The sequence below is a fragment of the Lissotriton vulgaris genome, chromosome 9 (assembly GCF_964263255.1).
Source record: "Lissotriton vulgaris chromosome 9, aLisVul1.2, whole genome shotgun sequence".
In the NCBI taxonomy this organism is placed as follows: Eukaryota; Metazoa; Chordata; class Amphibia; order Caudata; family Salamandridae; genus Lissotriton; species Lissotriton vulgaris.
Genome location: NC_141697.1, coordinates 571,495,475 through 571,511,339, shown reverse-complemented (window position 1 = coordinate 571,511,339; position 15,865 = coordinate 571,495,475).

Here is a 15,865-nt window from a genome sequence, read left to right as displayed (position 1 = left end):
AAGAATCCAAGTTTCCGTAGTATTTGATATCGCAGACATTATCAGCTGTGGCTTGGTGGCCTGTAGCATGTGTGCTCCTCGATTTCAAATTTGAAAAATTGCTAACAAGCCCCTGATTGTCCCTGTTATGCCACTTCCCTTGTGAGAAGTGAATGTCTGTGGCCTTGAATAGGACCACAGGAATGCCTACAACAAAAACTACCTGCCCCAATTGATGAGACAAGGCGCCAGAAGGGGGTCCTTAAATCAACCCACTGTCACCAGAGCATTTAAGTGCAGGGAAGATCAGTCACACTGAGTAGTAAAAAAATATAAAGTTTATTTGCTTTTTAACAAATATTTCAAAAGCATATCTTGTTTAACATAATACATGTAAAAGCATCAAAGAACAGAGAATATCAAAATATATCATCCCAAACTCCTCTATCAATATCTTGAATAGGACCACCCCAAAGGGGGAGGTGATGTTATTTCAAAGCTCTGAAGTTGGCTTGCAGAGCTTTTTATGGTGAGGCCCCACATTATCTGTTGAATGGACTGTCTCCATACACTCAAAAGAGGGCACTAAGGGCCCGATGTAGGTAGCCCTTTACCGATCGGAATCGGACGAAAATACCGATTTTCGGCCGTTTCCGATCGGTAAAGGGCTATCGAGATGTAGGGATACATTTTCGGTAATTTTACCAAATCGTTATCATTACCGAATCGGTAAATTTACCGAATCGGTAATATTTACCGATTCGGTAATGATAACGATTCGGTAAAATTACCGAAAATGCAATGTAGGTAGCCAATGTTCCATCAGCACATGGCTTACAGAATCGGTATTTTACCATGGAATACAAATCCATGGTAAAATACCGATTCCTGTGTACATACACATCTGTGCATGTACACATGTGCCATGTGACAGACAGACGTGCCCTTAGGGCATGTCTGTGTGCCACATTGCACACATGCCCGTTTTGGGGGTGCTAGAGGGTGTCAAAGTGACACCCCCTGCACCCTTGCCAAATTCGGTATTTACCGAATCGGTAAATACCAATTTGGTATTTGACTTTAATCCTATGGGCTACAAAGGCCCATAGGATTCAATAGCAAATACCGATTCGGTATTTACCGAATCGGTAAATACCGAATTTGTAAGGAATCGGTAACGATCCCAGATGTTGGGACCTACATCCCATTTACCGATTTTGAAATACCGAATCGGTAAAATTCGGTATTTCAAATTCGGTAAATGGGATTTACCTACATCGGGCCCTTAGTTCCAACAACAGTTGCCTCAGTGAGTCCCAACATTTTTGAAGGCTCGTTGTGGCAGCAGTTTCTTTACTGTGTGGATGGCAAAACTATGGAGCAGTCTTCCCTTTAATCTACAGCAGGTTGAATCTCTGTCATCCTTTAAAAGGCAACTCGAAACGTGGCGATTTTACTCCATTTAGTTCCCTGTTACTTTGGCCAGCCTTTTACCGTCTGCTAGAGTGCCAGGACCCTTCTGTTGAAGCAGCTGTGTGCTTTGTTAAGTCTCATTTGATTTGATTTTGATTGATTTCCCAGGAGTGAAGCAGCACAAGTGCAGTAGTGGCAGCACACTGTGTAGTTATCAATAGGAATGAACAGGTCCTTTTTACCTGTGTCACTAGAGTGGAGCCTACAGGCTCACTCATTTAAAGTTCTGTTGCAGTGTGCTTAACTCACCTTTGACCTACATCGGTTTGTTGTGTAGTGCTGGTCAGTGCATGTGTGATGTACATGTACTGTATGTATATTTGCCTGTGAATGGTGCACTACAGGGTTAATGCAGTACTGTGCAGTGTGTATATGATATATGCATGTGCTGGGTGTATGTTTGCCTGTGAGTGGTACAATACATGAAGAATGTAGTGCAGTGTGTGTATGCTATATACATGTACTGGGTGTATGTGTGCCTGTGAAAGGTACATTACATGGCTGACTCAGGGCTCCATTTTGGGAGACTAATGGCTGGCTGCATGGCGAAGCATGAGGAGGTAGCGGAATCCTTTCAAACAGATTTGTGGATTGCTGCATTCCCATAAATGGTACACACTGGAGAAGGGAGAGGTAGGCTCCTCCAGTTCACTTTAGAGGGTGCTCTTTGATTCTGAGAGAGGTCGCAAGAGAGGGGCCTGGGCACATCTCGGGAAGAGGTGGGGCTGATAAGAGAATCACTTCCAAAAACCGAATTACAGTGCTATGTATGAATGTTTTATGACTGAATTACAGTTGCTAAATATGAATTTATTACAGACTACTAAAAGGTAGGTTTAACCATTTGCAAATGGGAAGGGATCTCCCAGGTGCCCCTTCTCCTTTGAAAATGTAGCAGGCAGTGGCCCCTCGCATTGCTGCCTACTCTTAAAAAATTAAACTTCAATGTTTCATTTCATTTCTTTAAACAGATCCTCGTTTCCTTTAAGGAACACAGGTTGCATTAAAAAAAAAGTTTGATTTACTAAAAAACAATCACAGAGCCCAACATGCCACCATCCCTGTGATGGCTATTATGTCTTATGGGTTGGAAATTGTGACTAACATCATTAACATTTATGAGGTTGGTTGATTTGCGACTTATTAGAAATCACTATTGAAAACTTGTGTGTTTTCTTCCATTAGGAACTGTGATTTCCTAATTGCGATTTGGTGAGAATCTCAATTAGGAAATCACAATTCCTAAATTTTGTATATGTGACCCTTAGTTTCTAGAATCTCCCAGGTGTGTACACCACCTCGAATTTTAGGGTACTAATGTCACCAATTCCAGGAGTAAATACCTTGGGTGGGTTGAGGCTAGCAGAAACCCTAAGCTTGCAGTTGGTGCGTCAGAGTGCTAAGGCTGAGGAAGAAAAGACGGCCAGAGAGTTTGAGAGGGAGAAGCTAAGACTTGCTCCCCGGGAACAAGAGGAGAAGCGGCAGGAGAGGTAGAAAGCCTGGATCCTGGAGGAGAAATTGCAAGAGAGAAGAAACAGAGAGAAAGGGAAGAAAAAAAGGGAGAGGAAGGAGAAGCAGAATGAAAAGGAAAGAGAGCTGGAGAGGGAAAAGATAGCCCGTGAGCGGGAGAAACTTTGGATTGCAGCAATGACAACTCCATCTAGGTTAAGTGACTCTATGTACAGTTCTGGCGAAGGTTCTAAGAGATCTAGTACATGTGTATGGGGAAGGTCAGGACATTTTGAAGAGGTTTGTGAGCTTTGACATTGCTTATAACGCGCAGGCCTTAAATGAGATGCCTAAGGCAGCATCATGAGAAGAAACACAGGGAAATTCTTCCAAACCCAAGGTGGTGACCACCTTCAGTGTCCTAAGTTGAGACACTTCTAGATAGACTGTCAGGTGAAATGCTCTGACCCAGCAGCACCTGTGATAGCAAGCATGTTACACGTGGGTGAATACTCGACAGGGCCCGGTTGGGTTCAACCTAGTAGCTATGGACATATGGGAGAGGGACCCAGAAGCTCTGAAGCACATTCATCCTAACACAATTGGGTTTGTGCTGAAAGTTAGTGTCAATAGGAGGAAAGTGGCTGCCCTGAGAGATACTGGAGCCTTCTGCACTATGGGTAAGAGGAAGTGCCTTAAGCCCAAGGAGGAACTCCCTGGGACCAAGGATACAGGTTTGGTAGCCAGTGGAGATGGCATGGAGTGAGTATCTGCTTTCCAGGTTTGCGACAGAGTTCAATGGCAAGGCGACCATGGTTGATGTTGCGGTAAAGGTAAAAGCAAGGTACTTGATGTCTTTTGGACAGCTTGACCTAGTAACTCCTTCATGCCCTGTGGCCCTCTGAAAGGGGTTCTGACAACTTCCATGGGCCGAATTGTGGCTAATATGTCTACCTGTCTTACTGCTGACTACTTGAGAAGTATTTCCCCTCATACAATATCTGCAGGGTTGCTTGGCTCGAACTAGTTGTAGGCATAATTTGACTGATGCTTTGGATGGAATGAAGTTTCACTTCTGGTGGCAACCCTTTAGTTATAATTAATTTAAGAACATCCCACAATTTCTACTTCCTCTCTGGGAAATTATATTTCCATAAAATTTACATTTGAATAATGTTTGAGACCCCAAGGGCTTTAAGCTGGGCCATTTGTCGCTCATTAAAAAAAAATTATAATAATTCTTGGGAAAGCACCACAGCTCCTGTAAAATTGCACACGCATTCAATTTTTACTGATCCTTTTTTTTACTGATGTTGCATAATGTGCTTAAAGCACCATAGTGCCACTGTTTCTAAAACATTTGGATGGAGACAGCCTGAACTCCCTGTAAATTTGTCTTTAACGTCTATCATTCCCTTACATTGTGCACGGAGTTATTGCTTGGGGGTGCATTAAAATATACAATTTGACTTACGTTTTGGAATAATTCCTTGGAGTAGAATAACATCAATAAAAAAAAGCATATTTTACATTTTGCCCCGCCGGTAATTCTGACCTCTGTTCTCTGCTGAGGCCGGCTAAACAGAATTCTGTCTCATATGTTCTTCTACAATTGTGTGACTTGGTCCTCCCAATACAGCGCTTGCTATTGTGAGACTGGTATAATAATTGCCTGTCAGGGTTTCAGGTGGACACTGAGGAATAATTTCATATTAATATCTAGCTCATTTTAAGGCAAAGGGGAAGTGCAGTTCCGTCCCTGTCTGTTGCATCTAGATCAGTTATGAAATTGTTAATCGGGATATTTTTCTCAATTATTCAGTGCCTAATTTGTATAAAAAAAATAAGTGCGAGGGCTCTCCTCAGGAGGTTATTACAGCTTGTACCAGACACGGCTCCTGCTAGGCTTCCAATTATAGTAACAACACAAGTACTAATTGTTAGACCTGGCACCATTGTCATAGGTCTCCCTTCCATTTTTGCTGTTGCCTCGTGTGTTTTTGCTGGTATTAGATGCTTTGGGCACTGTGCCACTGCTATTCAGTGCCATAGTGGTGCAAGTGTTCCCTATTGTAAATTGATGTATTAATCAGTGGTTCCATGTTTGGCTATTTGGTTTACTTGTCAGACCCTAGTACAGTGCACTGAGTGTGCCCAGGGCATGTAAATCCAAATGCTGCTAGTGGGCCTGCAGCACTGGTTGTGCCACCCACAGAAGCAGCCTTGTCAAATGTGTCTACAGTCTGCCATTGCAGAGCCTGCGTGCAGTCTGGTACTGTCATGCTAACTGGGCAAGTGCAACCACCTGCCAGTCCCTAAACCTTCCCTTTTCTTCATATCAGTCACCCCTATGGTAGACCCAAGTGCAGGGTGCATTGTAAGTATAAGGTAGGACAAGCTCTGACGTGTGTGGCATGTCCTAATAGACAGGATGAGTCAGCCCAGTGGTGATTAAAGAGATCTGCATCTAGATGGGAGGGAGGAGTGAGGAAATATAAATTTTATGGTCAAGTTGTGTTCCCTAGCGTGTACCCCACCGTCACCATGTACCAGCTTAAAGTGCATGTAACTTCCCTCCTGTGCCAGCTATGAAGACGCAAATACATTTGCGTCCAACGTTAACATGTCCTCTTTCAGACCCACCCTGGATGGGTTGAATAGTCCGTTCCTAAGTATGCTATGCCAACGTCTTTTTGTAGTGTACTTTACACGTTTTTCAGCTCTGGCAAAGTAGGCCCTGAATTTCTGCCATCGAGCCTTTTTTCTGGCTTCTGACTCTGAAAGCCTCAGCCCAGGCTGTCTCTGTACCCGTGAACTCTGACTTACTTCCAGCGCGGCCCACCGCGCTCAGCTCAGCCTGCTGCCTGCCAAGACTGACTACAACCTTCGAATTATCTGTTCCGCTCCTCGAAAATACATTCCTGCCTACTAGTTTCAGTAAACATCCCCCTCAGCTGCAGGGCGAAAGGGCCGGCCTGTCTCCGTGCAAGTAATTCATAGCCTCTGTTACCATGCTCCCATGGAAGGCCCGTGCCCCCACGCTTCTCATGCAGACACTTAGGCGCTTATACACGCACTCACTGTCAGTATAGAATAGCTTCTGCCCCAGAGACCTTTTTCGTTCAGATAATATGGTTCCCAAACATCAGATATCAGATATGATAGAAGTACGAGTTGATCTGACATGCCAGACTTCTGTCTCTTTCCGCTAGTGTAAATGTCAAGTCCCCTGCACCCTCCAGTTTTCACGTCAATCACACGTCATGCAGCTGCGCGCGCATCCAAGCCTCCGATTTCTGCTGACATTGCAACTTTCTGTTTAGTGCCACCCCTTTGTGACACCTATCTGTGACGTTTCTAGCGCACACCTCTAGTTCACGCCTAGTCCACGCCTTCTGATTACGTACTAGTAACACGTGGATGCTGTATCTTGTCTTCTCTCAGCTGTTACGCCTACTATATTGCTTCCTATGATGTAAATTAAGTATATAAGCTATGTATTGTCAATAAAATATTGCTCTATCCCTTCCTGGACCCTGTGTGGTGCCAGGAACCTGATATCCAGTTCCGGAACGATTCCTTTTTAAGGAATAAAACCCCTAAAGAACTCTAACACCACGGACTCTGTTTCTTTCTTTCCGATTGAGTTTTTATTGATTAAGTACTTACCTGCATAGAAATTAAGACGGTAAATTAAATATTTACGACAGGAGTTGCACCTGAATCTTGATTAGGGCTGTGCCTGCCTTCCACAATTCTGGCTCCACCTCCTGGGGAGCGGCTGATGTCTCTGCCTTGCACACTGAAAAGTGGGGCGTCTGATGAGCCAGCCTTGCACTGTGAAAGGAAAGGAGAAGTCTGGTAAACAGAGTGCTTCAGAACTGGTTTGGACTGGCCAAAGGCCACTCTCCCCTCAGAGAACAAAGGATTTTGGGGTATAAATATTGGGACCCTGAACCCATGAAATTAGATCACTTTGGACTACAAGAAGAAACGTTTACTGAGGAGAGAAACCTGAAGAAACCGAGGAGAGACTATTCCCAAGCTGAAGTGCTGCTTGGGGGATTGGCCTGCAGTGGTTACCTTACTGCCAAAGGAAGGAGAAAGGAACTTTGTGTACTTTGCTTTCAACTTGTGAAGGATCTTCAAGGGCTTGGAAAGGAGCTTGCCTCCTGCTGAATTCTCAGGGACAACAGACTTCAATCCCCAGCTCCCCAGAGTTCTTTTGGGAGTGCCTGCTGCTGTTTTGGGCCTTCTGAGGAACTGCATGTCGCAAGGAGCACGACTCATGGAAGAAGAAGCATGACGCTGTCTCTGTGCCTGCAGTCGCAACTCCGAAGGAGGGTATCGCCGCTGGAACTGTCGCACTGCACCGCATCGAGAGAAGCATCTCGCAACGAAGAGGAAGTATGTCGCCGTCGCTGCCGTCGCAACTTCAAAGGAGCGTGTCGCCGCTGTTGCATTGCACAGCATCAAGTCAAGAGTCTCGCAACTAGGTCGGAGCGTGTCGCCGTTGCTGTGCCTGCCGTTGCAACTCCAAAGGAGGGTGTCGCCGCTGGAACTGTCGCACTGCACCGCATAAAAGAAAAAACACCTTGCATCCCCGAGAAGCGTGCCGCCCTCGGAGCTGCTGCCGTCGCATCATGGATGTCGCCGCTGTAGTTGTTGCATCGTGCAGAAGCTTCACGCATCGTGGGAGAAGAGGGCCCCAAGTGGAGCTGCTGCCATCGCATCGTGGAACAAGGGTGTCGCCGCTGCAGTCCACGCATCGAATTGAGAACTTCTCGCATCCTCTGAGAAGCGTGCCGCATCTGGAAGATCTTCACGTCTTTATTTCTTTGTACTTGAACTTTGCCGCATTTCCCTCGCTGCGACATTGCTTGTCGTGGAAGCGCAACACAACCTAAATAACTCCTGTTCACCCCCTTGGTAGTTTGGCACGAGCAGACAGGCTTATCTCAGAGGCATTGTACATGCAGTAACCCAGTGACAACACTACAGATGTACACCACGCAAGGTTTTATATAAAAAATAAGTATACTTTATATAGAGTTACCACAAGACCATAAAGGACAAAAATACGCAATAATGTTAATTTAAGATGGTACATTTAGCTTAGTTAACTTCAGTTCTTAAGATGCGACACTTTGCGTCAAGGTCGCATCTTAAGAACTGAACTTAATTAAGCTAAATCTACCATCTTAAATTAACAGTATTGCGTATTTTTGTCCTTTATGGTCTTGTGGTAACTCTATATAAACTATACTTATTTTTTATATAAAACCTTGTGTGGTGTCCATCTGGCCACAAATGCTTTACACACTGCCTCTGAGATAAGCCTGTCTGCTCGTGCCAAGCTACCAAGGGGGTGAGCAGGAGTTATTTTAGGAGTGTAATCCCCTTATCCTGACTAGAGGCAAGGGTCCCTATTTGTCACAAGTACCTAACTGTGCCAACTAGAGACCCCCAAATCTAACATTGGTGGTCAGTGGTGAGGATTCTGGACTTGCATTTGTGACTCATGTACAGTGATTGGTGAACACTACTTAGTGGGTGCAGACCATAACACAACCACGTACTTTTTGGTAGATTCCTTTTTGGATTTTTGTTTTTTATTTTTGAGAGATGCCTGATTCAGTTATCATGGGAGATACAGAATCCATAGCCTCTATTGATTGTGAATGCGAAGAAGAGAAGCTAGAAAGCTACAAAGTAAAACAGCTGAATGCTTCTGCAAAAAGTTCAATGTTTCCACCTCTGGGTTCAGAGTGAAGGAAGAGTCCTACAATGCGCTGAGGGCCTGGATAGAAGCAAGGAAAACTCCTGAGATTGAGGAGGATGACCTAGCAGTTGTTCAACAGGAAGGACCAGTGGGCTCAGGAGGAAGGAGAGTACCTTCCCCCGCAGGTAGCATTGGTTCTGGTGAAAGTCTGTCTCCAGAGGAGTTGGAGGACAGAGAGAGATCAAGAAAGCATGAAATGGAGATGACCAAGTTGAAGGTGAATAGGCAACTGGAATTAGAAAATATGAGATTAGACAGGGGAAAAGAAAATGCAGTTTGAGCATGAAAAAGTTTTGAGGGAGTTAAAAACCAAAAGTTTGGATGTTACTCTCTCTGGTGGCAGTGTACCGTCAGTACATGTATAAAGTAGAGTGTATATTCCCAAGGATGTGGTAAAAGAGTTTTATAAAAATGATGATATTGGTCAGTGGTTCAGAGCCTATGAGGTAGCCATGTCTTCCCACTGGGTCCCTGAGAGAGATTGGGGAGCGGGGTTGTGGGGAAGGTTCCTTAATGAGGGGCGGGACACACTGTTAGACTTGCCTTCTGAAGTCCACAATTCATACAGCCACATGAAAGATGCCTTGATGTCTTGATATGGTTTGACACCTGAACTCTATAGCAGAGGTTCAGGAAATGCAAAAAGTTAGAAAACAGTATTTGGGTTGTATATGTCACTTTCTTTTGCAGAGCTTTGGATGGTTGGGTGAAGGGCAGCAAAGTTAAGGATTTTCAAGGTCTCTTTGATTTGATTGCATGGGAGCACTTGTCGGATAATTGTTTTCCAGAGCTGCGCCAGCTTCTGATAGATAGCAAGCTGACTAACCCTAGGAAGCTTGTTGAGGAGGCGGACCTCTGGGTGAGAACCCGGATCCACAAGGGTCACATGGGAGACTCAGCTAAAGGTGAGCAGGGTCCCCAGCAGAAGAGTGGGGGGACAATGGTAAACAGAAGGAGTTCCGCAAAGGGCCCCAATGTAATCCCCAAGGGAACCAAGGGAAAGGTTCCCAGCCTCCCCCTGAGAAGAAGCAAGGGGCCCGACAGGTAGTCCTGTTCCCCAGGGGCCCCTGAAGTGTTACAAATGTGGCGACCTGAGTCATAAGGCAAATGATACCAGGTGCCGCCTGTTTGGTAAACCAGCACCCACTGGTGTTCCGACCCGGCAGATGGCTAGTATAGCCTTGGGGGAGGAGATTGATGTCCAAGATGGGTGGGGTCCCGCTTAGATGACCCTTGTCTCTTTAGCAGACTGTGAGATGGTCTCAGAAGCTCAGCTGCCCAAGAGCACTAAGAAATATGGGCAGTGGGTAACCATCAATGGCCAAAGGGCGGAGGCTCTTAGAGATACAGGAGCCAGTGTGACAGCTGTCAGGTGCCACCTGGTGTCTCAAGAGAAGATTGTCTTATGCATTTTGCCGAGTTGTTGCCGCCAGGAACACCGAGACCCTTTGTAGGATGTCTCAAATTCCCTTTGAGTGTGGGGGGGGGGTCTCTGGTACTCTTCAGGTAGCTGTGAGACCAGCCATGCCTGTTGAGTGTTTGTTTGGGAATGATTTGGAGAGCTCCCCTTGGGAAGAGGTGGAGAAAACAACTCACTTGAAGATGGTTGGACTGCCTGACTGGGCGTGCGTGACCACCGGGTCAATGTGAGCCAGTAGGGGTTCTCAAGAGGACCTGTAGCCTGAGAGGGAGGCCCAGGAACCTGCCTTAGAGAGAAGTGGCGGGGCACGGGAAACCGGCCCCAGAAGGAGGTAGACCCTGAGGGGGATGCCCTGGAGCCTACCGGGGAGCAAGTAGCTGAACTGGGGGACCTGCCTGAGCTGACCCATTGGCAGCAAGAAGGAGGCCCCTCCAGGGAAGAATTCTGCAAGGAGCAAAGAGAATGCCCTTCTCTTGTGGGCTTGCGGCAACAGGCTGCAAGCCAGGCAGCAGGTGATCAGTCAGGATCACACTTGATTTACTGGGAGAATGGTCTCCTGTATAGTGAGCCTAAGGTTGCTGAACCCGGGTCAGCCCGTGTGCTGGTGGTACCCCAGAAGTTCAGAGCCTTCCTACTGGGGCTGGCTCATGATGTGCCGTTAGCAGGACATTTGGGGCAGAACAAGACCTTTGAGAGGCTTGTCCCCCACTTTCATTGGCCCCAGATGCACAAGAATTCAGACACTCATTGCATGACCCATCAGACTTGCCAGGCAAGTGGAAAGAGTGGGAGGAAGCACAAGGCTCCTCTCCAGCCATTCCCTGCGGTCAGTACCCCCTTTGAGCGAGTAGGGATTGACATTGTGGGGCACTTGATACCAAGACAGCCATGGGCAACAGGTTCATCCTGGTGGACCATGCCACCCGGTACCCAGAATCCATACCTCTGAGGACAGTGACAGCCCCCGTGGTGGGATGAGCACTGATGGGAATTTTCTCCCGAGTGGGATTCTCTCGAGAGGTAGTGTCTGACTGGGGGACCACCTTCATTTCCAAGTATATGAAGTCCCTGTGGCAGGAGTGTGGGGTAACTTACAAGTTCACCACTCCTTACCACCCCCAAGGAAACGGGTTGGTTGAAAGGTTCAACCGGACCCTGAAGGCATTGATAATGGGTCTTGAGGAACCCATGAGGCGTAAGTGGGATGTCCGCTTACCGTGCCTACTCTTTGCATACTGGGAGGTGCCACAGAAATCTCTAGGGTTCAGTCCCTTTGAGCTTCTCTATGGACACTTAGTCAGAGAACCTCTGAGTCTGGTCAAAGAAAGCTGGGAGCAATCTCCCAGGAAACCTCCCCAGGATGTATATAGCTACATGCTGGCCTTCAGGATACAGACTAGGCGTTTCAGGCAACTCTCTGAGGCGAATCTGGAAGCCAGCCAGGAGGAGATGAAGCAATGGTATGACCAGAATGCCACTCTGGTAGAGCTTCAACCTAGACAGAAAGTGTGGGTCATGGCCCCAGTGGAGCTTTGAGCGCTCCAGGATAAGTGGGCTGGACCATTTGAGGTTGTGGAGCGCAAGAGTCCAGTTAACTACTTGGTGGACTTGCGGTCTCCCAGGAACCCCTTCAGGGTCCTACATGTCAACCGCCTTAAGCCCAACTTAGAGAGGTCTGAAGTGGGCATGCTCTTGGCAACAGATGCTGGGATGGAGGAGGAGATTGAGCCTCTTCCTGACCTCTGGTCAGCCTCAGAGCAAGATGGGTCAGTGGATAGTGTTAACCTCTCTGCCACCCTGACCCATGAGCAACAGAATGACTGCCGCCTGTTGCTGGGATAGTTTTCTGATCTGTTCTCCCTGGTTACTGGTGTCACAGATTGGTACATCCATGATGTGGTAAGTTAAGGAAAGAGAGAAGACCCCACGTGTTCCAGGGAACAGGGTACTGTAGACAAGGAAAGTCAATAGAAAATCCCTGGAGAGACTACTTCATTATTTTGCTCACTTTACTACCTCATGGTTATATCCCATTCATCCAACATACCTTATTGAAATACACATCAAAATATAGTTTCCACACTAAAATGTAACATTTACAATCTTTTTATTTTTCATAAAACGGAGGAAAGTTATTCTCCACATATAAATTAAAATTTCAGAGAAAATTCCTGAAAGCATATACAATAAAAAACAATATAAATTTCAATCCATGGCATTCGAACCAAGTGTTCGCGATATCTCATCAAGCACAGGCAGATTAAAATAAATACATTTGCAAAGACCTATTGATCAAACAATCACAGTACAGTTATTAATCAAATGAAACCCCCCTTCCATCAGTAGCTTAGATACTATTGCTACACATTAACCTGATCCAATCGCCTTTTAAAGTTTGCTTCTGGGACCTACAGTACCAACAATTCATGTGTATCTGTTGTTCCCTAGGCTCCACTTGGACTCTATATTAAAAACCAGTGCGTCGACGCGTTTCGGTGTTAAAACCATGGATACGGGAACACCTTCTTCAGGACAAAACAGTTCTTTTGGGGTCACCGTTTTCAAATTTTGGTATCCTTCTGTATACATAGAAAGATAAATATCAGTGAGGGTATATCGCTGAAAGCTATCAAATCATTATTGCATTTTACTCCAATCAATTATGACTTTGGTACACCTCATAGTTCTCACTTGCACATTTTGCATGTACTGTGTTACACCTATTGCTTAGATTTGACTCCACCTTCTGTATCTATTGGAGTGATCTCCTATACATGTAGTAGTTCTATTACATCAGAGGTCATTAACCCGATTGCATGTTAAAATAATGGGGGCTTTCTCATCCCTCCGTTACATTTTAGTGTTTGGCTACTTTCAACGTAAACCATTCATCCTCCACCAACATTCTCGCATATGAGGAGTACTGACCTTTAGATAAAGTGTGAGGATTATTATCAAAACAGGAGAATAATATCCTTCTTTTTCAAACTAGATGGTATTCTAATTCGACGTAGACCTAAACACAAGAGTAAAGAGGTTTGGATTCTGTGTCTTATGTGTTTCTCTTGGTTTTTTTTATATTTGTTTAACAGGATTTACCTTTAGAATGTTAGAGCATGCCAGGCTGTTATTCTCGTCTGGCCTATCTTCTGTTAAGTGGTTCAGTTCCGGAACATAACGGATATCTGGTCAAAAGTCTACTGTAAAGTTATTAACATGACCATGTCACTGATCCACCTGCCCTGGTATTTCCTGCATTCCTCATCATACTCCCTATATTCTTACCTTTTCGTGTTTAGGCTTCTGTTTGAACGAGGGATAATGTAGACTGGAACTTTCCCCAGTGTGGTATTCCCCACTTCTCTCGAACTGGATATGTTCTGTGGGTAGATTAATATTAACGACATTGTGAGTGTACTTCACTCAATATCTTTATCTCCAGCTCTTCCTATATGGCATCTTTGTTCTCTACCATGCGTACCTCTGCGTCATGGATCATGTTAATTAATTTCTCATGACTATACCCATTACGCTCCCTGCATCTGTTAGTGGATCCTATCTTAGAATTCTAGATTCCTATCATCCCCAATTTTTTTTTGTTTTTTTTTTTGAAGACCTTTATTGACATTTGATAGTTATACACAGCTAGGAGCCTACAACCCTGAGGCCGGCTGCTAATTAGGACGCAAAACATGACATTGAGGTATACAAATATTTCTTAGTGCAATAACGATAGATCCGGCTTTACCATGCAGTAATTGAGGTCTCACAGTTTTTTCGATTTTGTAGAGGTGTAACAGTGAACGAAAAACCAACATTAGAACAGAAAACATGAGACCCTCACAAGCTTACTGGCTTACTAGTATAATGAGTGCGAAGCAAGGGCTACTAGAGGCCCACTGGGCCGAAGGGTGCACCTATCCCGGACAGCAATTCGAGTGCATGAGGCTACTACTCCCCAGCTACATCTAATGTGAGCACATAGTCAGTGAAGTAGCACCAAAAGTCTTTAGGCCTGGTTTTTGCAGGTAGCTCTTCCTCATAGGTTTGTAGTTTGTCTCTACAGCTGGTAATATCATGCAACCACCCCGATATTTTGGGCACTTGCTTGCTGTGCCAGCACTGAGCGATCAGTCTTTTAGCCAGCAAGAGCGCTATGACACAAAATTTACGACGGGTAGCTTTAAGTTGTGGCACAATACCAAGCAGACAGGTGCGTATAGTGCAGTCCATCTCCACTTCAATCATAACGGACAATTTAGCTATCACTTCCGTCCAGAAATCTTGGATCCTGGGACAGGACCATGCCAAATGTACAAACCCCGCGCCTTCCACTCTGCACCTTTTGCATCTGTCGTTATCTTGCAGGCCAAATTTGTACATACGTGCAGGCGTGTAGTATGCTTGATGCAAAAACTTGTAATGGATGATTCTGAGATTGCCGTTAGGGGTAAGTATTTGCGTCAGTGCACAAGTCTGCTGCCATTCTTTTTCAGATAACGGTTCTACCAGCACTGTGTCCCACCTGGTTTTGGCTTTGTCAGTTGTATGTGTTATCTCCGCTTGTGCTGCGGCATACAGCCTAGACACCAGGTGTGTTAAGTCCTGGGTGGTGATGAGTAGCTGCAGCGCCTCCAGGCTATCAGGTTCGGAGGGAAATGTTGGATAGTGTACTTGCATCGCCCGCTTCAGTCTGTAATGTGTGAATGTAAACAGAGGTGTTTTGTTGTGGATATATGTTAAGTCTTCCGAGTTTACAAACTTGCCCCCTTTAAACAGGTCTCCCATGTGCACAAGACCCACCTGCTGCAAGAGGGACATGCCTACCTTTTCACCCGTGACCGACAGCGCTGGATGGTAATGCAGATGCATTGCAGGTGCATATAATGGGGACTTATGAGCCAGCTGGCTCAGTTTCCCCCAAGCTTTAACGGTGGTGTCAATGGTGTTGATATCTCGTGCATGTAGTGGCTGCCGTACATGCGAAATGATCGCTGTTAGCGGTATAGGTGACGCATCCCCCTCCTCTATAGCAGTATGCGTGAGGTATGGTATGTTGTGGTACCAGTATGCAGCATATTGTGCCTGAGCGCATAAGTAATATAGTAGAAAGTCCGGCACCCCGAAACCGCCCCTAATATATGGAAGCGTTAGTGTCTGGAGGTCCACCCGTGCTTGTTTGCCGGCCCATATAAGGTTTAACACCAGTGATTTTATACGGCGGAATACCTCTCCGGGCGGAGTGATTGGAATGTTATTAAAAAGATACAGCAGTTTAGGTAGTATGTTCATTTTCACTATCGCTATACGATCCGCTATGGATAGTGGCAGCTGTATCCACCGGTGTATCTTATCCTCCAATTTGGAAATGGCTGCTCCATAGTTGGACCTTATAACCACTTCAGGGTCTCGATGGTACAGTACTCCCAAATAACGTATTGGTTCTGACTGCCACTCTAATGGGTAGTCGGTGTCCTGAGGAGTTGTCGTGTCAGTTAGAGGAATGATGGAAGATTTGGACCAGTTTATGGCTAGACCTGAATGACCTCCAAATTTGATATATTCACGCAAAATTTGGTTTAAATGTGTGTTGGGATCACGGACATACAGCAGCATATCATCCGCATATAGAGAGATATGTAGTGGCCTAGACGGGAACTGCAATGCCGACGATTTGTAATTTTGGCGAATAATACAGGCCAGAGGTTCAAGCGCTAATGCAAATAATAAAGGTGAAAGTGGACACCCCTGTCTAGTACCTC